Source organism: Procambarus clarkii, chromosome 18, assembly GCF_040958095.1.
Source record: "Procambarus clarkii isolate CNS0578487 chromosome 18, FALCON_Pclarkii_2.0, whole genome shotgun sequence".
Taxonomy (NCBI): Eukaryota; Metazoa; Arthropoda; class Malacostraca; order Decapoda; family Cambaridae; genus Procambarus; species Procambarus clarkii.
In genome coordinates this window covers 7,755,088-7,774,605 of record NC_091167.1, presented here as the reverse complement: position 1 = coordinate 7,774,605, position 19,518 = coordinate 7,755,088, and positions in this window count along the sequence as shown.

The following is a 19,518-nucleotide window of genomic DNA, read 5'->3' as shown; positions in this document are numbered from 1 at the left end:
CACAACAATGATCAATCGATCACTCTATCAGTCCTAGAACACATACATCTGTAGGTAATCTGTAGTTTAGAGTTACGACTGTAACTCTAAACTTCAGTCTAAAACACTCCTTGACATAAGAATGCAAACAATCACTCACCTCTCACTGCGTCTTGCACACTAATGACAACCAAACACTATCAACTCACTACAAGTAATCCACCAGAACTTCCCTTCCACCTCTGGAAGTTCACTACCCTGATATCTTCAGGTTCTTCCGGGCTTAACTACCAGGATCCTCTGCAGCTCCTCCAGGCTGCTACACCATGCAGTTTTCCTTGAGCAACTATGGTGCTTCACTCTTCTGCTAGGGTCCTCCACAGCTCTCCTGGCTGCTACACCATGAAGTTTCCTCGAGCAACTATGGTACTTCACCACCTCTACAGAAGCATGTGACACTCCTCTTAACTGCTTCTCCCCACAGCTCGAGGTCTTATCCTCCACTACCTTGTAGTCTCATCAGCTACTCCCTCTGTGCTGGCTTCGAAGTTCTCACCAACTTCTTCCCCAAAGACAAACCGGCAACCCATCGACACTCCAATAAAAATGTTTCCCCTTTAACACATAAACAAAAATAATCACACAATATGTTTGCCTCCAACCTCTATCTGTCCTCTACATACTGTGAGAGTGGACTCCCCCGTTGGGCGGGTCCATGCTCCACCTCGCCCGGCAGGCCTCACTCACTACGAGAGGGGTCTCCACCGAGCTCTCAGTCACCTGCCAGCGCTCAGAGGGGACGGACGTCGCTCCGTGTTCCTCCCTCTCCACTCTCTTATTTTAGGCTTTCTGCCTTATCAAAACATGTCTAACTTATAAATAAACATCGCTACTGTCGCTGGGCACACGACAAACTACAAGCAATCACTATGAACTGGCTTAAATCGTGCTTACCACAGATTGTCTAGTTGAGGGCGCTATCCCTCTGACAGAGCTTGGTCAGGGCGCTTCCACGGCCCACAATAATGCCTCTGGGCGGTTTAATAAACACTCCTCGTCGCCCAGGACTTGAGACCACACATCCCCAGCTTGATCCCACAGCTGGTACGTCTGCACACTTCTCTTCTCTTCGAGATATATCACTAGGGGTTCCCTTCTGATGGGAGCTCAACCGAGCGCGGCTTTCCCCCTGCGATGTCTGGCCTCAAGTGAGGTCAAAGCCCTCCAGAAGCGAGCCTCGCGCCTCCAGCAAATTATTCACATCTCCTAATCAGTCATTTATCTGTTTCCTTATGCACTGCCCATAATCTTAAACTCCGTGTAAAATTTTCCCAATTATTTTTTACATATGAATCTTCATGTATGTATTTCCGACCTCCTAGTTAGGTCAGGCTTGCTGAATAACTCTCAAGGGGGAGACTCGTTTCTCCTGTAGGCTGAGATCATAACAGCGGGCCCTAGGCCTCTAGCTGGTCCACTATGACTATTGGTGATACTGTATGCATGGCCCTGACCATTGGTGATACTGTATGTACGCCTCTGACCATTGGTGATACTGTAGGTATGGCCCTGACCATTGCTGACACTGTATGCATGGCCCTGACCATTGGTGATACTGTATGCATGGCCCTGACCATTACTGACACTATGTATGACCCTGACCATTGGTGACACTGTATGCATGGCCCCTGACCATTGGTGACACTGTATACATGGTCCTGACCATTGGTGATACTGTATACATGGTCCTGACCATTGGTGACACTGTATGTATAGCCCTGACCATTGGTGACACTGTATTTATGGTCCTGACCATTGGTGACACTGTATGTATGGTCCTGACCATTGGTGACACTGTATACATGGTCCTGACCATTGGCGACACTGTATGCATGGCCCTGACCATTGGTGACACTGTATGCATGGCCCTGACCATTGGCGTTTATGTATGCATGGCCCTGACCATTGGTGATACTGTATGTATGGCCCTGACCATTGGTGACACTGTATTCATGGCCCTGACCATTTGTGTTTATGAATGCATGGTCCTCACCATTGGTGACACTGTATGTATGGCCCTGACCATTGTTGACACTGTATGCATGGTCCTGACCATTGGTGACACTGTATGTATGGCTCCTGACCATTGTTGACACTGTATACATGGTCCTGACCATTGGTGATACTGTATACATGGTCCTGACCATTGGTGACACTCTATGCATGGCCCTGATAATTGGTGACACTGTATGCATGGCCCTGAGCATTGGTGACAATGTATGCATGGTCCTAACTATTGGTGACACTGTATGCATGAACCTGAAGATTGGTGACAATGTATGCATGGTCCTTACCATTAGTGACACTGTATGCATGGTCCTAACTATTGGTGACACTGTGTGTATCCACAGTGACCATTGGGGACACTGTGTGCATGGCCCTGACCATTGGTGACAATGTATGAATGGACCTTACCATTGGGGACACTGTATGCATGGCTCTGACCATTGGTGACAATGTATGCATGGTCCTAACTATTGGTGACACTGTCTGTATCCGCAGTGACCATTGGTGACACTGTATGCATGGCCCTGACCATTAGTGACACTGTATGCATGGCACTGACCATTGGTGACAATGTATGCATGGACCTTACCATTGGGGACACTGTATGCATGGCTCTGACCATTGGTGACAATGTATGCATGGTCCTAACTATTGGTGACACTGTCTGTATCCGCAGGGACCATTGGTGACACTGTATGCATGGCCCTGACCATTAGTGACACTGTATGCATGGCCCTGACCATTGGTCATACTGTATGCATGGTCCTGACCAATGGTGACACTGTATGCATGGTCCTGACCATTGGTGACACTGTATGCATGGTCATAACAATGGTGACACTGTATGCATGGTCTTGACCATTGGTGACACTGTATGCATGGTCATGACCATTGGTGACACTGTATGCATGGTCCTGACCATTGGTGACACTGTATGCATGGTCCTGACTATTGGTGACACTGTATGCATGGTCCTGACTATTGGTGACACTGTATGCATGGTCCTGACTATTGGTGACACTGTATGCATGGCCCTGACCATTAGTGACACTGTATGCATGGTCCTGACTATTGGTGATACTGTATGCATGGTCCTGACTATTGGTGACACTGTATGCATGGTCCTGACTATTGGTGACACTGTATGCATGGTCCTGACTATTGGTGACACTGTATGCATGGTCCTGACTATTGGTGACACTGTATGCATGGTCCTGACCACGAAATAAACGGTATGGTAAACACAGCTAAGTCCCAATGCCATGTCACACAAAATAATTAAGTCAAAAAGAAAATAAATTGAAATGTATGAAATTTAATTTGTCAATGCAATCGAAGACATTGAAATGAAATCATAAGTTATATAGTATAGCGTTTTGTGGCTCTTACGTGCAACAGATGGTGCTATTTCTTAAAAAAAAAATTTTTTTACCTGTCACAGGTGTGTGGCATTTATACTTATGAAATGAACAGTATGGTAAACAGCACAGCTCAATTCCAATGCAATGTCACACAAAATAATTCAATAAAAAATTAAAATAAATCGAAATATATGAAAATCATATTTATCAATGCAACCGGAAACATTGAAATGGAATTCGTAACATATATATTATTGCGTGTGTGTTGCTATTACGTGCAACTGATGGCGCTGTTTTTGAAAAAATACATGTTTTTATCTGTCATAGGTGTGGCATCTATATAGTAAGTATATAAAAACACGTGCATATTTGAATGGAACGTTGTGTCAAAATTCCAAAGCAATCGGTGAAGAACTTTGGGAGATTACAGCATGTGTTGCTCTTACGTCCAACAGATGGCACTGGTTTTCAAAAACAGCATGTTCTTTCCTGTCACAGGTAAGGCATGTATATAGTAGGTATATAAAAACACGCGCCTATTCGAATGCAACGTCGTGTCAAATTTTCAAAGCAATCGGTAAAGAGGTTTCAAAGATTTCTCTCACATGAAAAACACAGCTTAAAAAATAAACATGATTTTTTTCCGTCACAGACGTGACATCAATATAGTATTTATATAAAAACCTGCTCGGATGCGACTGGAATATTGTGTGAAAATTTCAAAGCAATCGGTGAAGAACTTTCGGAGATTAGCGATTTTGAACAAACGAACATCTCCATTTTTATTTATATAGATTAATATTATATCCAGTCTTTAATGAATACTTACTTTAGTATTTCAACGTAAAAAATTGGAAATAATATCATTTCATTATGGGAAAAATGAGGTACTGGACTGCTTGGCTGATGCAATACCTTTCCACTGTTGCCAGAGAATCTCTTAGTGATCTCTATTTGACAGAATTAGTAATAAAAATATTGTTAGTAATTACCTGAAATGACCATTTTTAATTAAGAATGTCACGGGTTAGTAATTGTTGTCGGAATTTCTGACAACTCGAACCCCTGGTCACCACTGTATGCATACAGTTGGTGACACTGTATGCATGGCCCTGACCATTGGTGACACTGTATGCATGGCCCTGACCATTGGTGACACTGTATGCATGGCGCTGACCATTCGTGACACTGTATGCATGGCCCCTGACCATTGGTGACACTCTATGCATGGCCCTAGAATGTTGGTGGTATTGTATGCATGGCCCTGACCAATGGTCACCTCTAATATCCTGCACACGACCACCTGGTCACTACTGGTTTCCTACACACGACCACCTGGTCACCATTACTACCCTGCACACAACCCCTTGGTCATCACTGTTACAACCCTTGAGACCTTAGAAAGGTTCTTTTCCCGCAGTGATCAAATTATATGAAAATCAGCCTTGCCAAAAAGTGTCTAGGGTATGAATAAAACACTGCATAAATGGGAAAACAATATAACTACGCTAAGGGTGACAATCATAACATATAAATGGTAAAAATATAACAGCCAGAAATATTCTTTAGCATGCAATAATATCAATGAAAATCCTTAGTAAACACTGACAATCGCTTAAAACACATGAATGAATAAGTGGTGTAGCACAATTAGTCATACCAAGAGAATTAACTGAGTAATGAACTAAATAAACAATATCTCCTGACTTGTACACATGTCTCCTCTCCTTGCAGCTATCCTGGGGCCGGATTCAGGAAGGTACTTACGAAGGTTTTTCTCCTTAGCTACGAATGTTTTCCTTCTTAGCGCCTTCGTGGCGGCTACGTCGGTATTCAAGTAGCTACACTAAGTCGAAAAACCTTCGTAAGTTCATTCCGGGATCTAAGTGTGGTTTCGACCACTCGTAGCTTTACGTAAACTGGATATAACTCAATTTTTCTCTACTACATAACACTGGGATCAATTTAAAGATTTTGGAACATAAACAAAAGATTATAAAAATTGAATCTAGTGAAGAGGAGTCCTTCGTATTAGTTATATATGCATTCTCTGCTTGAAACTTAAAGTAAATATGTCTTTTATGATAGTAGAATTAGTTTTATAATAGCAAGATATTATACCCGTAGTTATTAAGTAAATAAACACTGGTGAACATGAAATATGAGAGAAGGTGATGAGCCCTGCCTGATGGGATCATTTACTACTGTATCACCAAATGCCCCCTGTTCACCTAGTAGTAAGTGTACCTTAGCTATACATACCCATTTCTAATTTATTTAGTTTGGTTTTATTTTGAGATTAAATCTGGGTGAGACATAAAATAAAAATATGCTGCACAAATGATGTTAGGTAAGGAGAAGGGTAAAAATGTCAAAAACTTTATTCATTAAATACTTAAAGCTATAATTATGACTATATAGACTATTACAAAAGAGAGAGGGAAGTAGGGGTCCAAGACCTCTTCCTGTTATACAACGTGGGTGTGGAACAAGTAATTATCAAAAGAAGGCACCATGCCGGGAAGGCTATGTAGCAGCAAGGCAGTGAGGTGAGGTAGCTACTTATTTGAGAAATGCTTATTTCATTTACCTTATAAGCTGAGGCAACTTATTTTATTTGAGGAATACTCAGCTGATTATTCTACATTTAGCATGGAACAAATTTGTGTCCAAGACCTCTTTCTGTTACACAATTTGGCTGTGTGTAACCAAACTAGAAGTGCTCTACAAATCAAGGGACCCAGAATGTGGAATGAGCTCCCGAATCATGTCAAAGGCTGTACTTCTCTCAACCAGTTTAAGAGTTAAACCAAGTACTGCCTAATTAACTCCATGTAACCTAACTTACCTCCTAAATGTCAACCCATGTCTTGCTATTTTTTAATAAAACGCTGTTCACCAACATGTGCAATTGCTGATTTATGCTATGTTAACCCCCGTTTTTGTATTTCTTATTCCTTCTTTCAACACAATTTATACCTAATCCCGATTACTATTAACTTTTAATCTGTGTTTTTTCCCCACACCTTGCCCGAAATGCTATGAGTATTAGTGGCTTTAGGTATTGTATGCACTAGTTCTGTCTATAAATCCAACATTATGTTTGTAAATCAACTGTATGTACTTTTCCTGAATAAAATGTATTTATTATTTATTTTTTAATCAGTAAGTATTAAAAGAAGGCACCAAGCTGGGAAGGCTATGTTGCACCATTGTGTGTAACAATAAACCATTTTTTTTTATCAAATAATGCACCTGTATGGTAAAACAAATCCTGTCAGCTGTAAAAATATTGATGCAGTTATTTAAATGAAAAATATAATGAAAGAAATATTACTGGTATATTTTTATCCTATCTTTTTGTACTGTACAGTATATCCAAGGAAGTGAAAAATTGAGACATAATGCAGAATTTAATGAATGATTAGCATGGATTATCAGTTCAAAAGAAATATGACTATTACATATCAACATGAGATCTTAATGATCCATTGCCAACATGATTTAATAAGGATAATACAGTTGTATTTGTAATAATACAAACTATAATTTAAAATCTTTATTACTGATTTATTTTATTAAGAAGATTAGGTATTCACAGCAATGTGCTGCTACCCTTTTCTATATGGAATATTACACAGTGTAGATAAAAAACTAGCTATAAGTTTATCTAATACTCCCATCTCACAGGATGGTTAGACATACTGTACATGGAATCAATTTAGAAAATACCAGCCTCAATACAAAAAACAAAGCAACTCTGACTAAACAACTCTTCGCGATTTTCACAAGAGGTAAGCACTGAATCATGGAAACATTATATTATAATTACTCTTACCAGTTTCTACAAGACTCCTCTCAAACAATGTATTTTTAAACATGTTTAGGTATACACAGCAATGTGCTGCTTCCCTATTCTGTATAAAGGACCACACAGTGTAGATAAAAAAACAGCTACAAGCTCATCCAACATCTTCACCTCACAGGATGGCCAGTCATACATGGAATTAGGAGAGAACAAAATACTTAATGCTGATCTATTAGCCTCCACTGGCAAAATCTGGGTACAGCACAAGAATATCTTCCAATATTCCTGAGTGAATGAAGTAATTACAGAGCTAAAAGTACCCTACAGCATTTGGTATGAAGTGACTGATAACAGGGTAATCACAGATATAGTGTTGGAGAGTATGTTCTCTCAAGTAGGACTGAAAACAGATGTTTTTTTCCACCAAGAAGGCTATAAACCCATGGAACCGCCTACCCGCTGAAGCCGTAAATGCCAAATTCCAGATAAAAAATATAATTAAGACAATTGGCGGGCCCTTTAACAAGCCGCCGGCTTTCTGTCCTCTTCGAGGCCACTAGATAGTTAGTGGCCCTTGGGTAAATTCAGTAAATATATACAATAATTGTCAGCGCATCTTCCGAGCAACAAGGACAGCTACACAGTATCTCTTAGAATTACGTAGGTAAACAACAAATGTAACATATTTGTTTACTACAATGTCGGTGCTGGCTGAAGAACTTGAAAAAGATTGTTTTACTTCGAAATATATTAATTTTATAAGAAAATTCGACGTAAATAGGAGGCAGTAGAGCTCCGATAAGCCAGCGCTAAATCTTCAATATGAAGAATGTTGCTGCTCTCTGATTGGCCAAACGAAACACAGTAGTGACCTCTATCGGCACGTAGGTGAACTAACAAATTTTTTCCTAAGTGGACGTTATTGAATTGCACCTAAGCATCTTCTTAGGGCACATTTAGGAACCTTCGTAGCAAACCCACTTACGAAGACATACACAGAGCTTCTTGAATCTAGGTCCTGGCTCGCAGGGCAGGCGTCCTACCAACACATGAACTAAGCATCCACATACACTCTGGTGAAACTCTACTAACAAAAGTATAGTCCTAATAACTAAATCATTAGTAATCTTAAGAGTATATAATATTGTTACATTACTCACTAGAATTTAATGGCAAACAATAATAGGAATTAATGAAGGATGAAATATATACGCTAGCTTGAGAACCAGCCCAACTCTGGACACATCCAAATATGGTCATCCTCCCCACACGGAAGAAACCACACTCCCTCCAACAGGAAATAACTTGCTCAAGCCTCATGAAATAATAATGCAACTCGGGCACACTACAGCATGTTACAATATACATCATACAACTCTATAATCATACAATGTCAATCGGATACACAACTGGATACTATACTAATTATAGAACAGATCAATAAGGTAATATAAGCATCATGATAATGTTAGAATCCATGCAAGATTCGTAGCAATCACTAGTACCCTGCACACGACCACCTGGTCACCACTAGTACCCTGCACACGACCACCTGGTCACCACTAGTACCCTGCACACGACCACCTGGTCACCACTAGTACCCTGCACACGACCACTTGGTCACCACTAGTACCCTGCACACGACCACCTGGTCACCACTAGTACCCTGCACACGACCACCTGGTCACCACTAGTACCCTGCACACGACCACCTGGTCACCACTAGTACCCTGCACACGACCACTTGGTCACCACTAGTACCCTGCACACGACCACCTGGTCACCACTAGTACCCTGCACACGACCACCTGGTTACCACTAGTACCCTGCACACGACCACTTGGTCACCACTAGTACCCTGCACACGACCACTTGGTCACCACTAGTACCCTGCACACGACCACCTGGTCACCACTAGTACCCTGCACACGACCACCTGGTCACCACTAGTACCCTGCACACGACCACCTGGTCACCACTAGTACCCTGCACACGACCACTTGGTCACCACTAGTACCCTGCACACGACCACCTGGTCACCACTAGTACCCTGCACACGACCACCTGGTTACCACTAGTACCCTGCACACGACCACTTGGTCACCACTAGTACCCTGCACACGACCACCTGGTCACCACTAGTACCCTGCACACGACCACCTGGTCACCACTAGTACCCTGCACACGACCACCTGGTCACCACTAGTACCCTGCACACGACCACCTGGTCACCACTAGTACCCTGCACACGACCACCTGGTCACCACTAGTACCCTGCACACGACCACTTGGTCATCACTAGTACCCTGCACACGACCACTTGGTCACCACTAGTACCCTGCACACGACCACCTGGTCACCACTAGTACCCTGCACACGACCACTTGGTCACCACTAGTACCCTGCACACGACCACTTGGTCACCACTAGTACCCTGCACATGACCACCTGGCCACTAATGGTACCCTGCACCCGACCACCTGGTCACTAATGGTACCCTGCACCCGACCACCTGGTCACTACTGGTACCCTGCACCCGACCACCTGGTCACTACTTGTACCCTGCACCCGACCACCTGGTCACTACTAGTACCCTGCACCCGACCACCTGGTCACTTCTGGGGCCAGATTCACGCAGGTACTTATGAAGGTTTTTCTTCTTAGCTACGAATGTTTTCCTTCTTAGCGCCTACGTGGCGGCTACATCGGTATTCAGGTAGTTACACTAAGTCGAAAAACCTTCGTAAGTTCATTCCGGGATCTAAGTGTGGTTTCGACCACTCGTAGCTTTACGTAAACTGGATATAACTCAATTTTTCTCTACTACATAATACTAGGATCGATTTTAAGATTTTGGAACATAAAGAAAAGATTATAAAAATTGAATCTCGTGAAGTCCTTCGTGTTAATTATATATGCATTCTCTACTTGAAACTTTGAGTAAATATGTCTTTTATGATATTAAAATTAGTTTTATAATAGCAAGGTATTATACCCGTAGTTATTAAGTAAATAAACACTGGTGAACATGAAATACGAGAGAAGGTGATGAGCCCTGCTTAATGGGATCATTTACTATCACCAAATGCCCCTGTTCACCTAGTAGTAAGGGTGTACCTTAGCTATACATACCCATTTCTAATTTATTTAGTTTGGTTTTATTTTGAGATTAAATCTGGGGGAGACATAAAATAAAAATATGCTGCACAAATGATGTTAGGTAAGGAGAAGGGTAAAAATGTCAAAAACTTTATTCATTGAATACTTAAAGCTATAATTATGACTATATGGACTATTAAAAAAAGAGAGAGGGAAGTAGGGGTCCAAGACCTCTTCCTGTTATACAACGTGGGTGTGGAACAAGTAATTATCAAAAGAAGGCACCATGCCGCGAAGGCTATGTAGCAGTATGGCAGTGAGGTGAGGCAGCTACTTATTTGAGAAATGCTTATTTTATATACCTAATAAGCTGAGGCAACTTATTTTATTTGGGGAATACTCAGCCAATTCCTCTACATTTAGCATGGAACAAATTTGTGTCCAAGACCTCTTCCAGTTACACAATTTGGCTGAGTGTAACCAAACTAGAAGTACTCTACAAATCAAGGGACCCAGAATGTGGAATGACCTCCCGAATCATATCAAAGGCTGAACCTCTCTCAACCAGTTTAAGAGTAAAACCAAGTACTGCCTAATTAACTCCATGTAACCTAACTTATTCCCTAAATGTCAACCCATGTCTTGCTATTTTTTAAACAACGCTGTTTACCAACGTGTACAATAGCTGATTTCTGCTATGTTACCCCCTTTTTTTATTTTTTATTCCTTCTTTCAACACAATTTATACCTAATCCCGATTACTATTAAGTTTTAGTCTAAGTGTTTTTCCCCCACACCTTGCCCGAAATGCTATGAGTATTAGAGGCTTTACGTATTGTATGTACTAGCTCTGTCTATAAATCCAACATTATGTTTGTAAATCCAACATTATGTTTGTATGTACTTTTCCTGAATAAAATTAATTTATTATTATTTATTTATTAATCAGTAAGTATTAAAAGAAGGCACCAAGCTGGGAAGGCTATGTAGCACCATTGCGTGTAACAATAAACCATTTGTTTTTTTAACAAATAATGCACCTGTATGGTAAAACAAATCCTGTCAGCGGTAAAAATATTGATGTAGTTATTTAAATAAAAAATATAATGAAAGTAATATTACTGGTTTATTTTTATCCTATCTTTTGTACTGTACAGTATATCCAAGGAAGTGAAAAATTGAGACATAATGCACAATTTAATGAATGATTCAAAAATAATTAGCATGGATTAGCAGTTCAAAAGAAATATGACTATTACATATCAAAATGAGATATTAATGATCCATGGTTAACATGATTTAATAAGGATAATACAGTACTGTATTTGTAATAATACAAACTATAATTTAAAATCTTTATTACTGATTGTTTTTATTAAAAAGATTAGGTATACACAGCAATGTGCTGCTACCCTATTCTATATGGAACATTACACAATGTAGATAAAAAAACTAGCTATAAGTTTATCTAAACTCCCATCTCACAGGATGGTTAGACATACATGGAATCAAGGTAGAAAATACCAGCCTCAATACAAAAAACAAATCAACTCTGACTAAACAACTCTTCACGATTTTCACAAGAGGTAAGCATTGAATCATGGAAACATTATATTATAATTACTCTTACCAGTTTCTACAAGACTCCTCTCAAACAATATATTTTTTAACATGTTTAGGTATACACAGCAATGTGCTGCTTCCCTATTCTGTATGAAGGACCACACAGTGTAGATCAAAAACCAGCTACAAGCTCATTCAACATCCTCACCTCACAGGATGGCCAGTCATACATGTAATCAGGAGAGAACAAAATACTTAAGGCTGATCTATTAGCCTCCACTGGCAAAATCTGGGTATAGCACAAGAATATCTTCCAATATTCCTGAGTGGATGAAGTAATTGCAGAGCTCAAAGTACCCGATACCATTTGGTATGAAGTGACTGATAACAGGGTAATCACAGATATAGTGTTGGAGAGTATGTTCTCTCAAGTAGGACTGAAAACAGATGTTTTTTCCACCAAGAGGGCTATAAACCCATGGAACCGCCTACTCGCTGAAGCCGTAAATGCCAAATTCCAGCTAAAAAATATCATTAAGGCAATTGACGGGCCCTTTAACAAGCCGCCGGCTTTCTGTCCTCGTCGAGGCCACTAGATAATTAGTGGCCCTTGGGTAATTTCAGTAAATATATACAATAATTGTCAGCGCATCTTCCGAGCAACAAGGACAGCTACACAGTATCTCTTAGAATTACGTAGGTAAACAACAAATGTAACATATTTGTTTACTACAATGTCGGTGCTGGCTGTAGAAGTTGAAAAACATTGTTTTACTTAATATACTAATTTTATAAGAAAATTCGACGTAAATAAGAGGCAGTAGAGCTCCGATAAGCCAGTGCTAAATCTTCAATATGAAGAATGTTGCTGCTCTCTGATTGGCCAAACGAAACACAGTAGTGACCTCTATCGGTATGCAGGTGAACCAACAAATTTCTTCCTAAGTGGACCTACGTGAATTGCACCTAAGCATCTTCTTAGGGCATACTTAGAAACTTTCGTAGCAAACCTACTTACGAAGAAATACATGGAGCTTCATGAATCTAGGCCCTGGTACCCTGCACCCAACCACCTGGTCCAGTTAATTACGTTCCTTTACTACGGATAATCGTTAATTTACTTATATAGTTGTTTATTTACATAGCATATTATTGCTTACTGAACTCGTTCATTTAGGTGTAATAACAACTACAGTGGAAAATATTGCAGTGTAAGGCAATCTGTATAATATTCCTTTCATTTATTTTGTGTAGTCTTAATAAGCGGACTTGCACTATGCAAAAAATATATTGCACATTAATTTAATAATTAGTGACATAAATATCTATCACAAGTCTTCACTTCTCTGATTAATAATAATTAAATAAAAAACTTTAAGCTCGAGATCACTTGAGTGTTTCGCACTTGCGTATCACAGCCAGGGAAGAAGGAGTCACCATTCCTGCTTGAGGCGCGATTCCTACTAGTGACTCCATTCCGCCACCACGCGACAGAGACGCCATTAGCAACGTGCAACAGAGAGCAACATCTCAATCTTGTTAATTGTCTTTAATTTTCGCTCCTACAATAACGAGAGTGGTGCCACATTATCTTGGCACATCACGGCAGTGTCCAAGGAACTAATCATTACTCCTACCCACAATTGACGTCTTATCATGGCAGCTGAAAACGAGGGACCTGGAATCGTTCCTTAATCAACAGTAACTTAGCCAGGCAATTAAGTATTCTATTTTTAATACTGTGCTCACATATTACACTCAGATAGTTGTCGTTAGGCTGAGAAATTAATATCAAAATCCAGTACGTGTACTCTCTAACCGTGTTCCATAATTTGTATAGGAATGTATGTTGCCTTAATATCTGTAGAAGAATTCTACAGTGACAGACATATCGTTTAATTTATTAGGAAGAATTCCTTATGATTAGATATGTCTGTAATTAATTACACAAGGAGATATCCACAATGTAATTGCCTTCCAGCTCTCGGGTCCACATCACGCAAGGAGCTAGGCTATCCCACGACCACCTTTACGTGCAACAATCTCTCCAACGTAACACGTCGTCACTGGAGTGTGGCAACCGATTTCGCATCTCTTATTTTATAGCTAAGCAGTTAATGTTGTCTGTAGATAAATAACCCTATAGTACTTTAATGATCTAATGAGATCAATATTTCTAACCCTTTATTTTAGTAATATTATTGTATAGTATTGTAGTATCTTGAGGCACATTCGCTTTTAATTACTATTACCTAATTCATTCAATATCCATTTACCTTTACTTAATTCAGTGAACGAACCAGCACTGAAATCATGCTTGGGATATATTAATCTTTTCGCATGTAACCCTCCCCCCCCCCATTTTGGGTAAGCGGATTTGACTCATAATACAGCCCCTTTAATAATCAAGGCATTATTAATTAAAACATCCATAGGACACAATTTCCTGGATTAAATTATCATACCACTAGCTCCACCCTGTTTTCCACTTTTTCTCAAAAAGTGGTGGTTCTTCGTAAGCTATCGAAAATAGTGCTAATTTAAATTAATTACATGAGTCAAGTTTTCCCACACTTAGCTCTGAAGTTGTATGGCCTGATAAGAACCACTGGATATCCATTACTCGCGATGACTTTGTACTTTGCAGGTAGACACTGTAATGGCGACTTAAGAATCCTCAAGGTACTACAGGTCAATACGGCATACTGTCTTTTCTCTTGAACTGTATATGCCGGGGAATTTACTAGGAATAAACTTCCGGAACTTTACTAGGAATAAATTCCACGATATATAGAATATTCAAAGGAGATTAATTAGCAATAGGAATAGAGCTTACCCGTTCCGGGTAGTTCGCGCGTGTCGTAACCAAACAATAATTTAGCTGTATCTACTGGCCAATACCATAATCAATTACCATGGTTCGGAACAACACTTCCCTATATATATAGAGCTCGTCAGTTGGATGGAATTTCTGTTATTCCTGTATCATAAGACTCAGGGAAGATGCATGTGCTAATTACCGCAGAGAGCTACTGTATCCAAGCTTCTGGGGAGCCATGTGCACGCTGGCTCTTGTGTCACTTGCGCCCATCTCTTCCCTGGATACGTTCTAGATGCGTCCAGTTTCTCAGATTTATTTAACAGTTATAGGAGGAAGAAGCTTATTTATACATAATTTATCTTAATAAATACTTTTCTTCATATTTTAACTATTTGACTGGAAATATAGTATTTATTGAAAAAAACATAAGTACCTCGGTTGCTTAGCTGATGCAACACTTTCTCAGTTTGCATGGTAATTATTTCTTAAGCCTTTCTGTAACATATTCAACAGTGTTAGTATTATTAGTAAATACCTGACATAACAATTTCATCTAGGTATGCCATGGGTTACTAACTGATGTCGGAAATTTTCGACAATTCTGGGGGAAGAGAAACGTGGGTCGCAGTTCACTGTTTAGGACTGACATACACTGAATCTCCCCCTCGAAATTATAATTTGATATTAGGTAAGTAACATTTTTACTATTGTTCGTACTGTATGAATGTCCCGTAATAGAGTTGCAGGGTTTAGATATCTGTAAGCAATTTTACTGTCCTGCTCACTCTTGTATCACTGAATTCATTCAGAGTTATAGTACTGTTTACATTCAATTTTGCACTGTTGTGCTGCAATCTTTTCGGGATGGACGTTCCTTTCTGGAACTGTGGGTGTGTTTGGTCCTTAAGTGACTTCATTTCCTGCCAGCTCCAGAGGAACTAGTTTTCTAAAGTCTTGAGAGAAGTGGTGCCTCAGCGCTTGACTTTCATTATTCTCAAGATACCCTTGTGTTCAGAATGAACAAAAACTATTCTGCCTATAGGCCACTCTGAACATGGTCTGTCACTGTCTACCATAACAATATCACTAGGATTTAGATTAATTTTATTGTAGGGGCTACTTGCTCCAAAATGATACTCTCCAAGAGCAGTTAGATATTCTCGAGTCCAAACATCATTCCACTGACTTATTACTCAAAACAGGTGTTTATAGCTTTATACTATCTCCAAAATAAGAAGGATCTTCTGATCCCTCGTCAGTGAGAGATGCTAGAGGGCTAAGAAGTCCCCCATACATCAAATGAGAGGGACTCAGGGATTCATGCTGTTCGATATCGTCAGAGAGTTAAGTCAGTGGTATGTTGTTGACTCGAGCTTTAGTTTCCGTGATAACGGGTTGAAGCTCCTGCATGTCAATCTTCTGACCTTATATAGCTTTCCTTAAACAGTGTTTCATTGTGCTTATCATCTGTTCGTAAAAGCCACGATGCTATGGGAGGTATAAACGTCCAGTGGCACTGCCTCCGTCTGAACTAAGAATGTTCCTCTGGGTGCTTCCAGATTTCTCATAGACATGCTTTCCCTGCCATCAGGTTGGACCCATTGTCTGAGATCATCAACTGTGGACAGGATCGACGGGCAGCAAACCTGTGAAACGCCTGTGTGAATGTCTCAGCAATCATGTCGGGAGTCACTTCTGGGTGCAATCCCCTTGTTGCTGCACAGGTGAAGAGGCAAATGTATGGTTTCACTGGAACTTTGTCTTGGTGCATGTGAGGGCTAATACACAGGCACTATTCCACTATTCTCAAGATACCCGTGTGGTCGGGATGAACAGAAACTATTCTGCCTGAAGCCCTCTCTGAACATGGTCTGTCACTGTCTACCATAACAATATCACCAGGATTTCTCATAGATTTCTCATATTCTTACACAGGATTTTCCTGTATAATCTACCCCAGTGATCTCAAAAGGAAGAAGATGGACAACTCATTCTCTAGGGAGTGGTGGAGGTCCTGGATAAGGATACACCCAAGCGTCATACCTCCGGCAGATTACACAGGATGTTATTATTGGCTTTACAATCTGGCGACCTTGAGGAAGCCAGACCTTTTGTCGTAGGTCGGTAAGGGGTATCTAGCACCCCACCATGTAAAGTGCTGTGTTTGTGTATGTGTAACACAATCAGTCGGCTGATGATGTGGTGACGGGGAAGTAACATTGGATACTTTACATCCCAGTTTATATTGGCATGTTCCAAGCGTTCTCCTCACCTTAGTATATTGTTACTATCTAGGTCAATCCAGTGACCTAGATCATTCTCAAGTTTTTTAGGGACATTTTCAAAGCCCTTCCCATACGTTTCTACTTGGGCTCGCTTGATCCACTACTTTAAGGGACTAGAAAATTGGTGTTTGATTCCCATTTTGTTTTGGAAATCCAATATTATTTGTGTTACACCTAGTAATTTGCTTAATTCGGAGTGCAGAGTATGATGAATTGCCAAAGTCCAAGGTGATTCTGGTGTCTCAGTGGGAACAGTGGCATTGGTCACAATGACTTGTGGCTTTTCTTTAGGCCACTGGCCACTGGGGTCCATTGAACCACATCTCGGATGTGACTAATTGCCTTAACGTCAGACCTCTGGAAAGGTAGTCACCTGGATTTTCTTTGGTAGATACATATCTTAATTTGTACCCTGCTAACAACTTTTTTATTTCCCTAACACAATTACTTACATAGGAAGTTTCGTTAATATCATTTCTCACCCACTGTATGACTAAGGTTTTCTAAAGCTTTGGTTAGGTAACGAGCCACTCTAACTCTTACCAGTAAGGCAGTTAATTATAATTGTAGCAGTGACTATTTCTTCAATGGTGCCACTCTAGCTTTGGATGTGAGAAGTGTTACCTGTTCATTTTTTCTTCAATGCTTGTAGTTCCCTGGAAATTATCTACATACAGGTTATTGCTGATTTAAGTTTTATTTATGAAATTGGACTTCTTCAAATGCGTATCTAAGGGTGCTTGAAGCAGAAACGGTGAAGAAGTAGTACACACAAAAAAAAGCTGATGCAAACCTGTATGTGATTATTTCACAATTTGGATCATTGGGATCCTTGATTCAGATGTGGGAACCGACCTGTGAGATTTATATTTATTTAATTTATATGAATTTATATAGAATTTATATTTACGTTAATTTATATATTTCGATAGCAATTTGTATGATGTTTAGCGGACTGTATTTCTGCAATAATCTCACAAATTGATTCTTACACATTAGGGGGGATTTATATTAAATTTATATATATGCAGCCAATCAAACTACATTATTAAACTACATATATTAGTATATAAAATGGGAGGTGCCTTCTCTTATTGTATGGTCTGCTTAGTCCATTAGGTATAACTGTAATGTAGACACCAAATTATCCTCGTGGGAGGCTAGCTTCCATCACACAAGTAACTGATGTACCAAGATTAATTCTTGCTTCCTCTTCTTGTTCCTGTCAAAGGGCACTAGCTGTAAAGCCGGAATCCTAATATATGACAGCTATATCAGAGAAAACACTGTATATTATTATATAAGGATCAAGGCTTTATTACCTGTGTTGAGTCGATCGTTCGTGTTCTAACCGGAAATAATTCTATCTAACATAACTTTACTGGCCAATAACGACTTAGATAAGATTTCGGAAAGACACTTCCCTTGTGGTTGTTGACAGCGTGTTGATGATGGTAGAGCACTAATAGATTTCATCTCCATAACACTTTGTCCAAGATAATTATAGGAGTGGAATTTGCTACAACGATTCTGATCTTGACAAACAATGGCTGACCTCTTCACCACCACTGACGCCTTGGCTCACTTTTGTCCAGATGTCAGTAACTGATAGAAGGGTCACATTTAGTCTATTTTCATACTGATAATTAAGTTAATTCAAATGAGATGATTTTATGATGCTATAAGTCCAAAGACTACAGTATTTAAGAATAATTCCCAACAGAATAGCTGGTGAATTTATAGTACTATGAGATATCCAATTTTCTATTGACGGAAAATTCCACTACAAGCTACATTTTCTATGGGTTAACTTGTGTATACAACACAGCAGCAATATTAATATTATTAAATGGTGTCAGATTTTCCAACATAATTTTCCTGGGGGCTGCTCACGGGGTCGCAGTCCTATTTAGAACAAATGAACACCGATACTCCACCTTCGAATTATTAGATTAATTTGATGTTAGTAGTTACTAATCACACATTTGTGCGTCTGTTCGTACAGGACGGATGTCCCATACTCGAGTTGCAGGGGTTAGAAGTCTAATGCGATATCATTTCCCTGTTAACTCTTGAAAAGCTAAAATTCTAGCCTAATTACATATTAACCCAGAGGACTGAATGTGATCAAGTACTACAGTCAAGTGATTCAGGGACTGCAGTGAGATCAGTGACATTAGATATAACTTGAAGCTTGTTCAGGTAACTGGTCACTGATATATAAACACTGAGGCCCATGGAATTCATCCTGATTAAATAATAAATCTCACAATAACTTTGGTTAACCCACGCTGCACTACTTAGGTCAACCTTAACAACTGAACTGCGCAACGCACCTGCCGGTGCTTGACGGGGTATGTGCAATGCACCTCCGGGATTTTATATTTTTAGTGTATGATTCAAAACTTCTGCAGTTACATGGGGTTCACATCAGCTTCCTCAGGGCTCTGTAAACAGACCCCATTTAAAAAAAAATCGTGGGCAACATTCCCGGGTGTGAGAGCCTTAGTACTGAGTGAGCAACCAAGGCTGGTG